General features: G+C 40.0%; 1 long non-coding RNA gene across 1 annotated transcript in view; it reads right to left on the bottom strand.

Annotated features, from left to right (window-relative positions):
- The window catches only part of LOC146863985 (uncharacterized), a 177,567-nt gene that overhangs the window by 156,702 nt on the left and 3,267 nt on the right, over positions 1-17,598 (bottom strand). The window contains exon 2 of the long non-coding RNA XR_014976596.1: positions 2,051-2,196. This is a non-coding gene — a long non-coding RNA (uncharacterized LOC146863985). The remainder of the gene's footprint in view (positions 1-2,050; positions 2,197-17,598) is intronic.

Here is a 17,598-nt window from a genome sequence, read left to right as displayed (position 1 = left end):
ACCATCTTTAGGGAGAAGACAAATAAGGGCTTCCTGAAAGGTGCCCTCAGATTGTTGAGATGCAATAAAGGATGAAAATAGTTGATGAATTCTTGGAAGAAGTCGGGAGGAAAAATGGGAATAAAATTCTATAGTAAACCCATCGGGGCCAGGGGCCTTACCCCTCTTTAGAACTTGGATAGCCTCCAGAATATCTTTATGCGTGATATCAGCTTCTAAAGGGGAGAAGTCAACCTCTGAAGAGGAAGGTGGAGAAATGGAGGATAAATATCGAGTAATTTCAGACAAGACAGGAGAGGACTCAGGAGTATATAAACGTTGATAAAAATCCGTGAATTCAGCTAAAATATCCTCGTCTTTATGAACCACAACATTAGAGGAAGTAACAATGGATTCAATTTTAGTACGCTCCTTCTTAACTTTGAGGTATCTAGCTAAAAGATTACCGGCTTTATTTTGTGCGGTGTAGTATTTAGCACTAGACTTAAGTAAAAACAAATTGGCAGAGTCAGTAGAAATTTTATTAAAGGAAAGTTTAGCCTTAATAAGATCATCTAGGTCAGATTGTTTCTTAGAGAGATAAAAGGAGTGTTCTAATTGTTTAATTTGTGCGTTAAGCAAATGAATAGATTGAGAGGCTTTACGACGCTTACGGGCAACAAATGTAATAATGAAATCTCTAGAAGCGGCTTTAAAGGTATCCCAAATAAGGGAAGGGGTTAACTGAGACGAGTCATTGTCCTCAAAAAATGAAGAGGCAAAATCCATAAAGGCTGGTGTAAACTGTGGGTCCAATAAAAGAGAGTTATTAAACCTCCATCTCCTAGTGCCTTTCATGGGGGGGAGTAGATCTAGACTTAAAGAGACTGGGGCGTGATCAGAAAGTAAAATAGAACCTATGTCAGAGTGAGTAATGAGTTGAGTGAGTGCTTTGGAAATGAAAATATAATCTAATCGGGATTGGGAAGAGTGAGGAGGTGAGTAAAAAGTGTATTCTCGAAGAGTAGGGTGACAAAGCCTCCAAGAATCAACAAGAGCTCTTTGGGAAATAGTGGAGGTAAACAAAGAATGCATGTGGGAGGGGGAGAACCTAGAATCAGATCTTCTGTCTAAAAAGGGGTCTATAACCATATTACAATCACCACCCAAAATCAGATAATCATCAGTGTATTGCATGAGCAGGGAAAGAATATGGGGCCAAAAGACTTTATCCGGAACAGTGGGAGCATAAATATTAATAATAGTCAGAGGAATTGTATTAATCAACAAAGAGACTGCTACCCACCTACCATCTGAATCATTATCTTGTTTGACAAGATGAACATCTAGCCTCTTATGACATAAAATAGCGACACCATTACGCTTCCCAGACCCAGGAGAGGCAAAAACATGACCAACCCAATGACGACGTAATTTAGGAATTTCAGTATCTTTAACATGAATTTCTTGTAATAAAACAATATCCCCTTTTAAATTTGCCACATGAGACAAAACTCTTTGACGTTTAATAGGTGAACCAAGACCTTTAACATTCCAAGATAAAATATTCAAAGACATCTACAGATAAGGGAGAAAATGCAAATAGAAAGAAAACAGAAAAGCATGAATAATTAAAAACTGGGAAATAATCATTACATTTGTAAGAGAAGGAAAAACAGAACATTGCAGGGAGAAGAAATAGTACCAAATACAAAAAGGAAAGAAGATACATAACCAAGTAAATACAACTGAAGAACCGCCATAAACACATTGTATTGAAAAGGCAAGGAAATCAAAGAATAAAGAAAGATTCGAAATTGAAGCAGGTGAAGAGAATGGGAATAAACGGATGAAAAAGAGAAGCAAAAAATAGATTGAAGTAAATGGTTAAAAAGAAAGAGATAAAGAGAAAGAAAAGAACAAGAAGTAAGAATAAAGAGAAAAGAAGTGAAACAACGGTAGCAAAAGAAGGTATGAGAAGCAAAAGAAGAAAATAGAATAAAGAGAAAAGAACAACAAAGCAAAATGAACCAACTCCATAAACATAAGAGCACATTAGCAAAAGACATACCACACGAGAACAAGAAAGGATGAGGGTGTTGGAACCACATCAGGGAAATGGGACGCCGAACGGGAAACCGCAGGACAACAACGACAGGGAGGACGTCATCCAGGAAGACTGAAGAGGATAACATACAGAGGCCCAAATATCCAAAACTAAAGAGAAAAAGACAAAATACATATATTAACAGTGTAGAACATTAGAGCCAAATACAGCAAAACAGCAAGCAGTCTACATGAGGAAAACAAAAGAATTACAATCTGGATACATCCATAGAATCATGACGACATGTATTCAAAAATTGTTGAAGAACAGCCGGGTCTTCATAAGATGTAGTCTTGTTGTTATACGTCACTTTAAAAAGGCAGGGATGAAAAAGGCCATATCTAGCATTAAGACTTCGAAGAGCAGGTCTCATTTCCAGGAACCTTTTCCGACGATCTGCAGTCACTTTGGCATAGTCCTGAGTAAAAAATAGATTGGAGCCATGCCAAGAAATCTTTCCTTTTTGTTTGGCAGCTTGGAGTACCTTGAGCAAGTCAGTATATTCCAGAAAATATAAGATAACACCTCTAGGTCTCGTTGAAGAGGAGGAAGAGGCAGACATCCGGCCCAAACGATGAGCGCGTTGAATGTTCAAAGGAGGAGATTCAGGAAGACCAAGAAGAGAAGGTAAAAATGACTGGAAAAATGAGAGTGGATTAGAACCTTCAAGACCTTCAACCAAACCATAAATACGCGGGTTATTGCGCCTGTTGCGGTTTTCCAATTGTTCAACTTGTTGTTTAAGATGATCAATCTCTGTATGTAAAATGGGGACTTGATGCATGGTCTCCTCTGACGCGTCAACTCTTTGTTCAAGGACCACAACTCTCTGGATGGTGTGAGACCAATTGTCTTCAAGGCTTTGTAAGCGCAAATTAGTTTCCTCCATATAGGGCTTCAGAGCACGAATTTCATCAAGGAGAAGCTCCATAGAGACTGAAGAGGGTGGATTAGTAGGAGAAGGAGGATTAGTTTTTACCCTTTTGCCGGAAGGAGAAGCCGCTGGTAACTTGGAGAGTTGTTTGGGGCGAGTGCCCGCCGAAGAGGAGGCTTTAGAGTCAGAGGACTCCGGGGGAGTTTCATCCATATTATCACGTAGGACATTAAAAGGGTTATTATCAGCCAATGGAGGGGAGATAGCTTGGTGAGCCCCACTACGAGCACGACGCGGCATTGCCATGAAGAGAAAGAAAACAAAGTCCCTTTTGGTAATGGTAGAGAAGGTCACAAGAAAAGAGGGTTCGGATAGCAATAATTGTCAAAGTTAGAGGAATTCCGCAAAGAAGCGTTGATGGAAAGAAAAAATAAAAATGAGGAAAAAAGAGGCTGCAGGAGATACTCCAATAACTATTACAAAGAAGTCCAGAGAATTTGTAACCCAGTTGAGGAAAAAACCTTTGTGCATATGTTAATAGCAGAAATCCTGAAGAGAATGGCACTGATAATAAGGCAACGAGTGCGTCAGGAAAATAACATCACAGAAAACAAAATGGCGGCCGCTGCTCTGACTGACTGCATTTGACGATATAAAATCACCTTAACGGCATGGAAACTCTCCGCGAATCAACACAGCGGTAGCTGAGGTATTCCGACGATTGAAATGCCGCTTTCCGCGGTCCGGTACCGAGGAAAAGAAGCCTGGAGACTCCCTGCTGCCTACGTTGCCGCGGAGCTCCCGAAAACGGCGGCCATTACCAACGGCTCCGAAGCCACGCCCCCAGGTCTTGATATATTTAATGTTATAAATTGTGGCTGCATATAATTCTAAATGGGCATTCTCCAAGTAGTTTCACATAGGTATGACAGAATGCAAGGCATAGTTATTGACCATACACAATTAATCTGTTTACTGTTTTGGGTATAAAAATACTACATATCTATAGGTATAAAGACCACAAAGCTAGAAAGTGATATTTAAGCAAGGTACACAACAGTTAGTTCTCAATGAGGTTGTTGAAGTGCAGTGACTAAACCTTTTTTATTTTTCTATCTGTTGACAAACAGACAAATTGAATACAATACATATTCAGAGTGAACTTTGTGTTCACTCACCACTTGAGAATCACTGGCTTTCTTGTCTATCTCAGTCCCTCTTTTCCTGGTTCGAAAGCTTCATTCCATATGCACTACATTTTCTTGTGTTTGTCCCTCCAAAGCAGCATTTCAGTGTCACTGTGCTTTGATTGGAATGGTTGTATCCTCCCACTGTATATGTCAACTATGCATTGCAGTGAACGTGGAACTACATTTGTTCCCTCTACATGTCTCTCTCCCTTCCTTTTTGGAGCCCTGCTCCCTCCAATTTTTTATCCTTTTCACATCCATTTGTCTCAACCGTCACCCTCAACTGTATTGAGGTTTCTTTTGTTACCGTCTGAAAAAGACTTCATCTGGCAGTTCTGCTGGACTCTCTTTTACAAGAAACGTTCAGACTGATTTGCTTATTGCTAGTCTTTCTCTAGCATTCAAAGGTGGCCAATGAGTATGCATCTGCATGCACAGCCACCATCTTGGAATCTTTTTTAAACAATGAAAAAACATTGCATGACGGCCACCGTGGATGCGCTCATATGCACTGCAGTCATGTGAGAAAAAACTGAAAATTATTGTCAACTCTCTAATGAAGACTTTTTGTCTTCTCTTAATAGGGGTTATCTGGAATATTTTCCTCTTACTTGTATTCCATAGGATTCGAGACCCCTAATAACCTCATCTAATCCAGATAATTTCCCTCTCTCAGCCTCAGCAATCCAGACTGCTCTTCCTGGTTCATAATGTTAAGCTAAAATTGAGAAGACCAATGGATTCACTAGGGAATTAACAATAATTCATCACCAATATTTGATTGTAAATGAAAAGATATTGGGGAGGAGAGAGATTAGTAGTCCTGAAATAGTTGGTTGATATGAATAGCGTCCACTCAAAGGCATAGATGGATCAGAAAAGCAGCATTTGCAGTGCACAGGGGGTCTATATATGGAATTCAATTTAGTACTGAACACCTGTTGACACGACAAGCAGAGATGCTATTCTATAAAGATGAATTGTAGACTCTAATGTCATTCTCCCTTTTAGGTATGTATGGTTATGAGACTTTTACCATGTGTAAAAGTGTATGAACTATAAATGTGTGATTTTATATCAATTATAATGTGATAATATTTTAGAAAATAGGATTAAAGCCATATATATTTTTCTAACCTTCTGTGGTGTCTTCGTTTCCCAACAACTTGGTGGAATTTAGATTAATGTAGATTGAAGTTTGACAGTGTGAAATTTTGACTTTCAGTATTGCAGCCCCGCAGAACGCTAATCAATGTATTATTGAAATAAAGTTATTGCTTTTGGGTTACTAACAATTCCTATGAAGGAATTATGAACACCAGGGTAACAGTAACATATCTATTTTGTTATTCACAATATAACATACACAATGTACTAAGAAGAATGAACACTGAAGTAAAAATATTTTTTACTACATGTACAATCTGTTTCTCAATACATATCAAACAAACAAATAGAATATTATACAAACAGCAAGAAGGCGGGTTATAAATAACGAGAATAAAATGAACATTTGTAGCATGTTTAAAATGTAATCTATAACCTAACACCCTAGAGCCTACTTCTTTGCGCTACACTAAGAGAGCAAGGATTGCAGAGCAATTTGCAGTTTAGAATCTTTTGGGAGAAGAGACGCCCTGCATAATTTCTTTGAAGCAATGGCTGTCTTTATCAGCTGAGGCACGAAGACAGTGTTCCCTGCGAAGGGAAAACACAAGCTGCGGTCTTGCTCCTGGACTCAGCTTTATCAGCTTCAAATGTGATCTAGCATCTGGGAAGTGTGAAGTGTGCTGGCAATAGGTGAGACAGTCTCTGGCAGAATCTCGGGCAATAATCTGGGCAAAAGACCTCTCCTGACAAGTAGTCAAGTGACAATCTTATTGGAAATCGGAATTTCTGACATATGTTTAGGACTGTCTGACAAAGAATATGTGCATCAAGGAGTGCGTCCCAGGTGTTTCCTTATGCACATGTAAGGTAAAAGAACCTAAATTCAGACTACATTATTTCGGCTAAATGTATGTATGCATTCTTATTTAGACTTAACCTGATAAAGAGTATACATTTGACCCACATGGGTATGCCATAAAAAGTTGTATGCATGTCAATAATCAAGGGGCATATCAACAAGGGCTTTATCTCTGCTTTTTTGGCTTTAAAAGCCAAAAAAGGAGAGATAAAACTAGCGCCCTATCAACAACAGGGTGCTAACATGCAAATTTGCATGTTAGCACCCTTTTACTCTACACTTCCCATTGCATCTCTAATGAGATGCAAAGGGGGCGTTCCAGAGTAAAATAATAGGAGAAATGTCGCTAAGCGACATTTCTCCTATTATCAAGAATGTCGCTAACCCTGTTAGAGACAAAAAAAGCAGCGCTAACCGCGGTTAACGCTGCTTTTTTACGTCTGGTATTTTTCTGACTTAGCCATGATATCCTCCTTCCATAGGATATCATGGCTAAGTCAGCCTGTCCCTATCAACAAGGTAAAGTGAGATTATCGCTGGGTTTCCAGCTATAATCTCATGTTAGCCTGTTAGCGTGAGGATTTTTATCGCTATTGAGATAAGCGTTGCTAATAGCACGCTATCTCAGCGATAAAAATTCACGCTAGCCGGAGATAATTATCCTAGCGCTAAGTGCGCTTAGAGATAATTATCGCCGGTTGTTGTTGATATGCCCCCAAGTGTCCTGACACTTTCACAGATACGGGCCGGCGACATCTGCGTCTTATGGCAGACATGACAATGATTCTACATAAATCAGGATTCTGGAAACTTCCATTGTCTAAGAGTGAGAAGATGGCAACCTCCATTATCCAAGCTGGAGTCAGGACTTACATAAAATGGAGATAGGGGCTTTACATCACTGCCTTCAAACACAGATTTCATCATACATATGGAGGAGCAGAAGGGACAATAACAAAAAAGGGATAAATGGAGGAAAAAAACAAAAGCACAGCCTCTGTGGAAGGCTTTTGGAAGTCACAAATCTCCAGTGGTATGAAGATGCAGGCTGTAACCAACAAGGGCTCCACTAGGCTGGATAACCCGTCTGCAATGAGTCATGGAACAGGATTTTCTGTGGAGGGGAACATAGCAGGAGCTACCATGAAGTCAGGATGACCAGCGATGCACCTTGAGCAGATTGACAAGCAGGTGGGTCCCCGTCTCCTCTTGGTTTTCAGAACACCTTTTGGCTGAAACATTTCTAAGTCCCTAGCTATGGATTTGGGCTGTCTGGGCACCAAGGGTCCAGGACTGGAGGAGCTCCACTTGGACAGTTAGGCTCACCAGGTTGGGTCCAGGTGCGGGTTTAAGATGGTTGGAGGCTTTTCTGTCCCTGAGGTTCTGATCAGGAGAGCAGCCAACTAGCCATTTAAGTTTCTCTGGAAGTCCTGTGTTCAAGCAGAAAAGCAGGTATCAAGCAGCAGGGCAGTCATCTAAAGGCACAAGTGATCCAGCGGCATACCAATAAATGATATTCCACTACCATATACTCATTTGGGTCCATAAACACACAATTGAGTAAACCGCTGGAGTCAAAGTTTATGTATAATTTTTCTATAATTTCCACAATAATCAGGATTAGTTATTTGGTACCTCTATTCATCTCAAACTAACCCTTTCACTGATCAAGTAGTTTTTTCCTCTGGTCGATGGACCATTAGTTGAACTAGTTGATGGTGACAATGTACATAACTCTAAACTTCTCTATATTTAAAGTAAAATATTCACAGACTCAGGAATGTTTAAAATCTTAATCTAAACTTCAAGCGCATGTGAACCATCTCAAATACACAGTGCAATCACCATCATTCTTAGGAGAGAAAATTCAATTAAATCATCAAACAAAATTATAACACAGACTTACTCAATGAACAATGTCTAAGGAAAGGAGAGGATAGAGAGAAAAGAACATCTGCAAATAACGTGAAATTATAATTACCAAGAATGGTGTGAAGACCAACCCCCTGGCCAAAGGGCTGGTAAGGGTTCCCTGGGAAAGGTCAGGAGACAAAGACTTCAGGACAGGATTCAGGACAGGATAGTTGACCTCTCTAAAATACCGACGGTTGCGCCGCACCCCTCTCTGACACTTACTTCCTCCTCAAGATTCTTCCGCGATCTTCTTATCTAACCCAATTAAATTAAGATAGAAGGTTCTGCATTCGGCTCTTCATCAGCATCTCACAGCATCTCTCCTAGCAACAGCATCTCCCGCTACACGGACAGCTTCCCAAACTCTGCTAACTAACTAAGTAAAGCTATCTTAATTCTACCTTTCGTTCCTCATGTTCCACCCACTAAAGTTTCAATATTGTAAAAATACGAGATCTAATTGGTCAGGCAAAGGGGACGATCATCACACCATGCTTACATGTCATCTAAGTCAGTTCATCTATTTTTCGCAAACCCATCCCCTTAATTTTTATTCATAATTTTAGTTCACACAAGCATTCACATTTTATTTGTACATTTTTTATACAGTCTGAATGTGAGTCCACATAGTTGAACTTTTCACCATCCGTTCCCAGGGTATAACACTTGCGATCTTGGCTCCGGTTCAATATCCAAGTCATCATTCTGGGTTAACTTTCAGTGGACATGCACAGTCTTCCTTTTACTCAGCTTACTTCAGTTATACAAGAGAGGACAAACTGTGCACTAGTGATAAAGTCTGAAAGACAATTATTAATTTCACAAATAAAGTGGTCCCACTGTATGCCACCCACCTCTACTCTATTCCCCTTTACTTGATAATACTTTCCCCACATTAGCGTTAGTAGAATAGCCTGTTTTCATTTCAGCTAAGCAGATGCCATGCACGCGAGTCTTCAAGTCTCCATTTTATTACTTACTGCTCATTCGCTAGAATTTCCCTCCAAGCGATAGTCATACTGCATAGATGCAGTTGACGCATGCTCAGTAAAGATTCCCGGTTTAAAGCGGCTTTAGTCCTTCATTCATGTTATCCACGTTAGTAAACACATAAGCAAGCTTCACCAACCCGCATATTCATGTGGTGCGCATTAGTTTTTACACAAATAATTTTGATAACTTGTTAGTCAGTTAAAGGAGCGGATTGCTTCCGAGCAAGTCTCTTTTCTACGAGTCCTTGCTCTATCAATCTCCTCTCTGATAGCATTTTTAGCCATCACAAAATTACCCATACCTTCTCAGATGCCAACTTTCAGCATTTCTCATTCTCATTCCCCTCTTTTTCTTTCTTAATTTCATCCTTGTTTTATAAATCTTTCATCTTTTTGTATATTCTTTCTTTCATTTCCTCCATTTGCATCTCCTCGTATTCCCTCCTTCTTTTCTTTCCTTTCCCATTCACTTCGTATTTTCTTTCTTTTCCTTTGTTTCTGCAACATTTGCACCAAATCATTATTGCTGGGACTATTATTATTATACCAATTATTGGAAGAATTATATGATCTAAGATATTTTTCCCTAAATCAGAAAACCAAGTCCCTATTGAAGAAATGCTCTTTGTTAGTCTTTCCCATACACTGTCAACCTCCAGTGGCTTCAAATCTTCATGCAGTTTTGTGATATTCTTAATTTACCTTCTGATTTCCCTAATTTTATCAGGAATGTAAGTGCAACAATGTTGAACTTTCAGCATTCTACAGACTCTGCCTTCTTTTGCTAATAAAATATCAAGCGCAAGTCTATTTTGTAAAACCATAGACCTAATTGCAACCATTTCTGTATTGATCATCAGGAAACCCCTAGCAGTATCAGTCGAGAGACGATCAACTACTGTCGACAATTTACAAATTCTGTGTGAATTCAGAATGACTTCCACTGAAGGTATCAATGCACCAAAAACATCACACACTATTTCTGAAAAACTAGCTCTCTTTCTCCTTGTTAGTCCATTAGTGTTTTCATCATTTCCAGTGATTCTTTTTATATGATACTTTTTCGGAAATTCTATCCCAAAGTAGCTACTTCCATACCACTGTGCGGGCAATTTATAATGAGCATTATTCCCACACATGTAGTAAACCCCAGGAAATACAGCTTCAGTTCCCCCTTTTAGTCCCCAACCTCCCAAAATTAGGAAGTTGTGTTCACATTCACTGGAACCAATAAATACATTATTATAATCTGTCTTTAACCTATAAAGGCAGGTTTTCCCTTTCTTGACAAAGTCCAGGGACATTGCAGCATGCGCCTTGCCAGTTGTATAAATTCCCTCTTTCCCAGCCCATGGTGGTACATCGGTGTTCTGTTTAGCAGCTTTCTTTTGGAAATCCTATCTCCTTCCTTCAACTAAATTCAAAAACACTTTTTCTTCTTCGCGTAATATACATGTTAAATTACTCTTGTGTGCCTTGACTATATCTATTGATTTCATTGTTAAGAAAAATTAACCCATGAACTGTGCATCTTGACTACTAAGTACTGGATTTATATTCTTTCAAATAGGAAGCTCTGGAAATACTACATCTAAGTTTGAATAATAATATGGAAGTTTTCCTGTTGCATAGAACAGACTTGCTAGAACACTACACGATATACCATATGTTAAAGGTAAATGGTGATATGTAACTCCCTCTGACACTGATGCTGGTAATTTCATACAGACATAACAATCACTAATCTCCATTGTATCTACATATTGAAATAACAATTTTGAAAAAACATTTAAAGACGTATCATAATTTGATACTGTGTGAAGGAAATCTGTCTCATCTGCAGCTTCTAATTCTACTCTATCTCCTTTTATTGTAACTGCTTTTCCATTAGCAACTGTATCATTCTTCTTATTTTCTGTCATCAATAAAGGCACTGCCACTGTTAGAAATAACCACACTGAGATCACTAATAAAATGCTACATATGCAAGCTCTACAACATCTTCGTTTTAAACTTCGTTTCGGTTGCTCAGTGACTTTATTTTTCACCATTTTAATCTGAGAAGATATTTTCTCCTCTTTCTTTCTTCACTTGGAAATTCAAGCTTTTGTTTTTAAGGTGATCTCAACTTTCTTTCATCAATCTGTGTAGCATCTACTTCTTCTGATTCCTTACTTAAATCTAAATTCTCAAATTCTTCTAATATTACATAGGTCCACTCAGGGGCCTTGTATCTATAGTTCAAAATTCTCAGTCATGGGCTTCTTAGTGTGTTTTTCACAGTTGACTGTTTAGACTGAGTTTGACTAATAACCTCATTCACTTTCTCTGGTCTTTCTTTTGTTTTTCCCAGATAGTATCTCAATCTTTTCACTCCACCTGGTCAGTTATCACCCTTTCTGACCCTTTTAACCTGAACTGCACTTTCACCCTCTCCGTCTTGTTCAAAAGTTCTTTTATTTTCAGTATGTCGAGGCACAATCTGTTCTTCTTCTGAATCACTCTCTACCTGTTCCTGTTCAGGTCTTATTGTTGTTATTTCATCCGCCTGAACCTGTTCTTCTTCTCCTAACTGATCCTGTTCAGGTCTTACTACAATTTGTTCTTCTGCTGCCTGAACGTGTTCTTCTTTTCCTATCTGTCCCTGCTTAGGTCTTTGGATAGTTCTGTTGACCTCTGCCTGAGTATATTCTTCTTTCCCTGTCTGGTTTTGCTCAGGTTTTCGAGTAGCTTTATTCACTTCCACCTGAGCGTGTCCTTCTACACCTATCTGATCCTCACTACTTTCCTGTCTCTCTAATCTGGGTCTTCTTCTTGATTGAATAACAACTTCAGGTATGTCAATCACTGGTATTCATCCCTCCTGCTCGGTTGTTCCTCGTCTATTACTTCAGAACTTATCACTCTAGATTCTTTGACTTCACAACCTTCAGCTGTTTCAACTGTTCAATCAGTTGCTGTTCTTCTTCAGTAGGGCCTGGAACCCTTTTGGTATGACACGCATGAATCCAATTGGGTAAATCTACACACTTCACTGCTGTGATAGTGACCAGTATAACTTGACGTGGTTTATCCCACCTGAGTGCTAGGCACCACTTTCTGGTGTGTTTCTTCACCACCACACTGTCTCCAGGATTCAGATCATGCACCTGTTTTGGCTGCCTGGCAACTGGGTCTTCTCCAAACTGGTGAGAGACAGAACACACTAGGTCAGCCAATGCTTTGCAATAGTCTAATACCAGATCATCAGTTATATTAATCAATTTATGTCCAGGAATAAATGCTTGTCTCATTGCCCTTCCCATGAGTACTTCATGTGGACTCAATCCTGTTTTTCTGTCAGGAATACTTTGGAGTCCCATCAGCACAAGAGGCAATGCATCTAGCCATTTCAGCGAAGTGGATGCACACCCCTTCCCTAACCATGACTTGATTGTGCCATTTAGTTGCTCAACCACTCCAGAAGCCTTTGGACGGTATGCACAGTGCAGTTTATGTTCAATATTGAATGCTTCACAGATTAATTGAATTATTTCATTATTAAAATGAGGTCCTACATCTGATTCCAAAGTGACTGGGAAACCGAAACGAGGAATCAACTCTCTTAACAGCAATTTAGCAACTGTTAGACTGTTATTTCTCCTAGTGGGGTATGCCTCCACCCATCGTGAAAACAAACACACGATGACAAGGACATACTTCATTCCGTTGCTTGGAGGCAACTCTATGAAGTGAAGCTGCAGTCTCGTGAATGGTCCTTCAGCCTTTCCAAATTTTCCCCAACTGACCACTGTCTTTCTGCCTGGATTTAACTGTTGACAGATCAAGAAACTTTGGCAAAGGCTCTCTGCGGCTAACCTGAACTTTGGATTGTACCAATTCTGTTTGAATAGTCTAATCAATTCGTCCCTACCAACATGTGTGTCCCCATGATACATCCTTGCCATTTGAGAGAGTAAGCAGTCTGCCATCGGTGAACACCCATACATCATCTTCTGTCCTTCTTTCACAACCTGACTTTATCCAGATTTTCTTTTCATTTGCCTCAACTTCATCCTGCAACTGTCTAACCTAATCCCATGTTTCTAGAGCTGAGAAAAACATAAGTTGGCAGCTGATTTCATTTGTTTCAATTTTTCTGTTAAGTGCCATGTTATTTCTTGCACAATATTGAGCAATTTGGTCAGCGTATCTGTTACCTGCCGCCACATAGTAATTTCCTGACTGGTGAGCAGCACACTTGACCACTGCTATTTCTTTTGGCAATTGTATTGCTTCCAACAATTCCTTTATATTTTTGCCGTTTCTTATAGGAGATCCTGAAGAAGTCAGAAATCCCCTCTGCATCCAGAGCTGGCCAAAATCGTGTACAACCCCAAAACCATATTGACTGTCCATGAATATGGTCATCATCCAAATTTTCCCACTTTTGCATGACTTTGTCAAGGCCACCAATTCGGCTACTCGTGCAGATTTGACTCCCTGTAAACAGGATGCTTCGATGACCCCCGATATTTTACATATAGCGTAAGCTGCACTGAGTCCTCCTCCCTCTGTTCTCATGCATGACCCATCTACAAATAGTTCATGATCTGACACTTTCAGGGGCACTTCTTTTATATCCGGGCGGGGCTTAGTGCACATCTCAGTCACATCCAGACAATCATGATCCACTTCATCTTTCACTTCTTCACAGCATGGGTCTGGCAATAATGTGGCAGGATTCATTATTGTAAATCTTATTACTGTCACATTCTCTGCTCCCAGATTCACTCTTTCATACTTAGTCATCCGACTAGGGGTAAGGTGCTGCATTCGAGTTCTTGTTAAAAAAATCTCAACTGAATGTGGGATGTAAACTTTGACTGGATGTCCCATCACAATCGATTCGCTTTGTTCCAGACTCATACAAGTAGCAGCTACTGCTTTTAAGCAGCCAGGTAATGCTGAAGCCACAGGATCCAGAGTAGCAGAGAAATATGCTACTGGACGTCGGCTTAATCCATGCCTTTGAGTCAAAACTGATAGTGCACAACTTTCTCTCTCACAACAGAACAGTGCAAACTCTTTCGCATAATCAGGCATGCCTAAGGCAGGGGCCTCACACAGGCAATATTAGAATTTTACAAACGCTTCCACACACTCATCATTCCAGACAACCGGATCCTTGGCTCTTTTCCGAGTCAACTGAATCAATGGTTTTGCCAGCAGGGAAGTACATACAGTACCCAACTATTCCAAGAAACATTCTCATTTCCTTTTGTGTCTGAGGTAGTTGCATTTGCTTGATTATCTTTATTCTCTCTGGGGTAACTTTTCTAACTCCTCTTTCTATTTTATGGCCTAAATATTTAACTTCTTGTTGACAAAACTGCAATTTCTCTGGAGACACCTTGTGTCCTCCTTCAGCCAAATGGTTCAGTAATGCAATTGTGTCAGTGACACAATCTTCTCATGTCTTTAATGCCACCAGTAGGTCATCAATGTACTGAACCAAAACTGAGTTTCTGGGCATAACCTATGTTTCTAGACACTTTTCCAGGATTTGATTAAAAATTGAGGGACTCTCTGTATACCCATGAGGAACTCGACACCATGGCACTACTGGGAAACAAGGCACTACAATTTTGTTGATCTTTCTCAAATCCTGCACTATCCTGTATTTTCCGCTAAGCTTTTTAAGTCCCATTATTGGCGAATTACAAGGACTACCCATTATTTCTTTTCAAATGCCTTGCTTAATCATTTGTTCAATTTCTGGAGCAACTCCTGCTTTCACTTCTGGACTCATTTTGTACTGTCGTGTGTTTGGATAAACTGCTGCAAAAAGGGAGGAACCGAGAGCTTTTGTACTGAGGTCCTGCACCGTGCTCCAAGGTATGAGAAACAAAACCAGGAGTGCAGTTCCTCTGGGAGAGAGGGGGGAGAGTGATTAGTCTCTATAGAATGCCCTCACACACCTAGCAAGGTGTCATGCTTCATCATAGGGCTGTGCTCCTCGTCGGGCCGGCGCTGCAATGCCCGACGGGCTCCCGCGGAGGGGCTCTTTTTCGGTGATCTTTTTAGAGACAGCCGTATGGGTGCGTGGGGGTAGGTGCAACAAGTGTAGTGAGTGGTGGTGTAGTGGGTTCAAATAGGTATGGTATTGCCAATCAAGGAACAATTTTATTCTGGTGGTATACCAGCCTAATTAAAATCGGTGACCCCCGAGGGGATTATGATGCTCCCCAGGGAAGTGGAAAGGTCGACCTTTCTACTTCCCTGGGGAGCATCATAATCCCCTCGGGGACTACTTCAGTACCTTGCTTGGCTAGCATCATTTTATATACAACAGCTTCATCAGGGGTTTCGAAAGCAACACCGTCTGGTTTACAGTAGATTGTGCAGTTCATTTTGCACAATAGATCACTTCCCAACAAATTTACTGGACTGGAATCGCAACCTACAAACCGATGCATGTCTTTAAAATTTCCAATATGTACCTCCATTGGTTTTGTGATTGGGGTTCTAATCTGTTGATTCGACACTCCTACAACTTGGATTGTTTCTCGCGAGAGGGGTAGGTTTGGGATGTCTGCTGTTCTCACAGTAGACCGGGTAGAACCAGTATCCATTAGAAAAGTGATGTTACTACCTTCCACTTTCCCATCAATAAATGGACCTGACTGATCTACCAGCAAGGATGCGCCAAGTACGCACTCCTCTTCCTCCCCCTCAGGCACGTCATTGCACAAAGTCCATCTCGTCATTATCATTTTGTAAAAAATATTGTGTAACCACAGAATTTTTCTTACCACTTTCTCAGTGAAATCCGGTGTTCGCACTGTATCTTTGAGTGTTCACAACATTTGGCATAGGAGCTGCTGGCACCTGACACGGTGGAGTAACTACCTGCTGCGGCTGATTCATTATCACTTCATTCTGCATCTGTGGATTTAAATTTTTGTTTGGTCCATTATTATTCTGAATTTTCTTACACTCGTTCTTCCAATGTCCAACCTTTCCGCAAGCATGACAAGGAAACCTCTTCTTCGCTTCCTCTCTATTAATTTGTCCTCTTACTTTACCACCATTTGCTACTTGATCATTATGATTCTGCTCGTTTACCTGATTATCAGTCTAGGTATTGAATTTATTTTCCTGCTGTTCTGCCTATTTCACATGTGCCCACATCATTTTCTCTTTTAACTTTCTACACCTTGCCTCAATGTCACCTCCGCAATACTTGGCATACTTAAAAATGTCATCAATCGTTTTACTTTGCCAGCACAACATGTGCTGATGAGTCATCTGACTAATCTCTGGTTTCAGACCATACACAAACCGATACACAAAATGTCCCATATCCTTATCACCAATGTTCGCAAAACCACTATACTGCTTAAACACTTGCAATAACCGCTCATAGATGCATGTACAGACTCATTTGGCTCTTGAGTTGTTCTATCTATCTTTACCCAATCAGTTTCTTTAGGAGGAATTTTCCCTTTCAAAAAAGTAATTATTTGGTGATATTTCTTCATCACCTCCTCTGATGGTGCTCCTGTTTTGGAATCCCTCAGATATTCCTCATTTGGCCAATCAACTGTAATCTTACACTCTCTCCATAAGTTAGCAGGTACCACAATATTAAACAAGCCATCCAGATTCTTCAACTGAACCTTCGAAACTTTCACAAATCTTTTAACCTGTTTATACCATTCAACGGGTTTCTCGCACAACCTAGGGAAATTGTTTGTAAATGACAAAATATCCTGTCTGCTCCATGGAACATGAACATATCCACCACCAGTAACCTCTCTCATGGGACACAATCTCTCGGCCTTTTCTGATTTTTTTAGTAAGAATGCCGATGATGCTTCCTTTGCTAGTGGTTCCTTCTTCTTTCTTGTCCACCTCGTCCTTCACGTGTCAATGTCTCCCCACTTCTGCAAAATGTTCATTAATTATTTTATCTGTAGTCTTTTACCAGACACATTCATATTTTCTAAATCCTTGTCAGTAAACTCCACTCGATATATTGTTTCTGTAACAATTTTGATCTCCCTATATCTACTCCAATCTCTGACGCAACCTCTGTCAATCTCTCCTGAAACAATTTTGCATTTCTGGTTATGCTCCTACATATAAATAACAACTCCTCATCATTGTAATGGTTCAACCTTTCTATTCCCACATTATCAGCTATCATCTCTTCCAACTCCACCTTCAATCTCTAAATATCTAAGATATTTGGTGTTGAGCTTCGTTTTTCTATTCCCTGTGCCCATCTTTCCAAATCTTCTGAAGTGACCGCTGTCGAGCCTCTCGTTCCTGCAGGTACCATAGACCCATTTTCTTTCAAATTTCCAGCATGACTCTTTTCGGAGTTTCAATTAAAGGTTCCCTTATTGGAAGGTCCATTAATGAAATGACTGAACCGCACTCACTAGCCTGATCATCAGATATTACTACCTCTTTTCTGGGATTATTCAAAGGAATTGTTACAGCTAGAGGTTTTGAGCTACTCAATTTATCTCCATATAATGGGATAACAGGACCTATAGTCACCGGTACTGTCAAAGCTTCAGTAT

The sequence above is a fragment of the Triturus cristatus genome, chromosome 2_1, assembly GCF_964204655.1.
Source record: "Triturus cristatus chromosome 2_1, aTriCri1.1, whole genome shotgun sequence".
Lineage (NCBI taxonomy): Eukaryota > Metazoa > Chordata > Amphibia > Caudata > Salamandridae > Triturus > Triturus cristatus.
The sequence above is the reverse complement of the archived record's forward strand: the minus strand, read 5'-3'. Positions and strand labels throughout refer to the sequence as shown.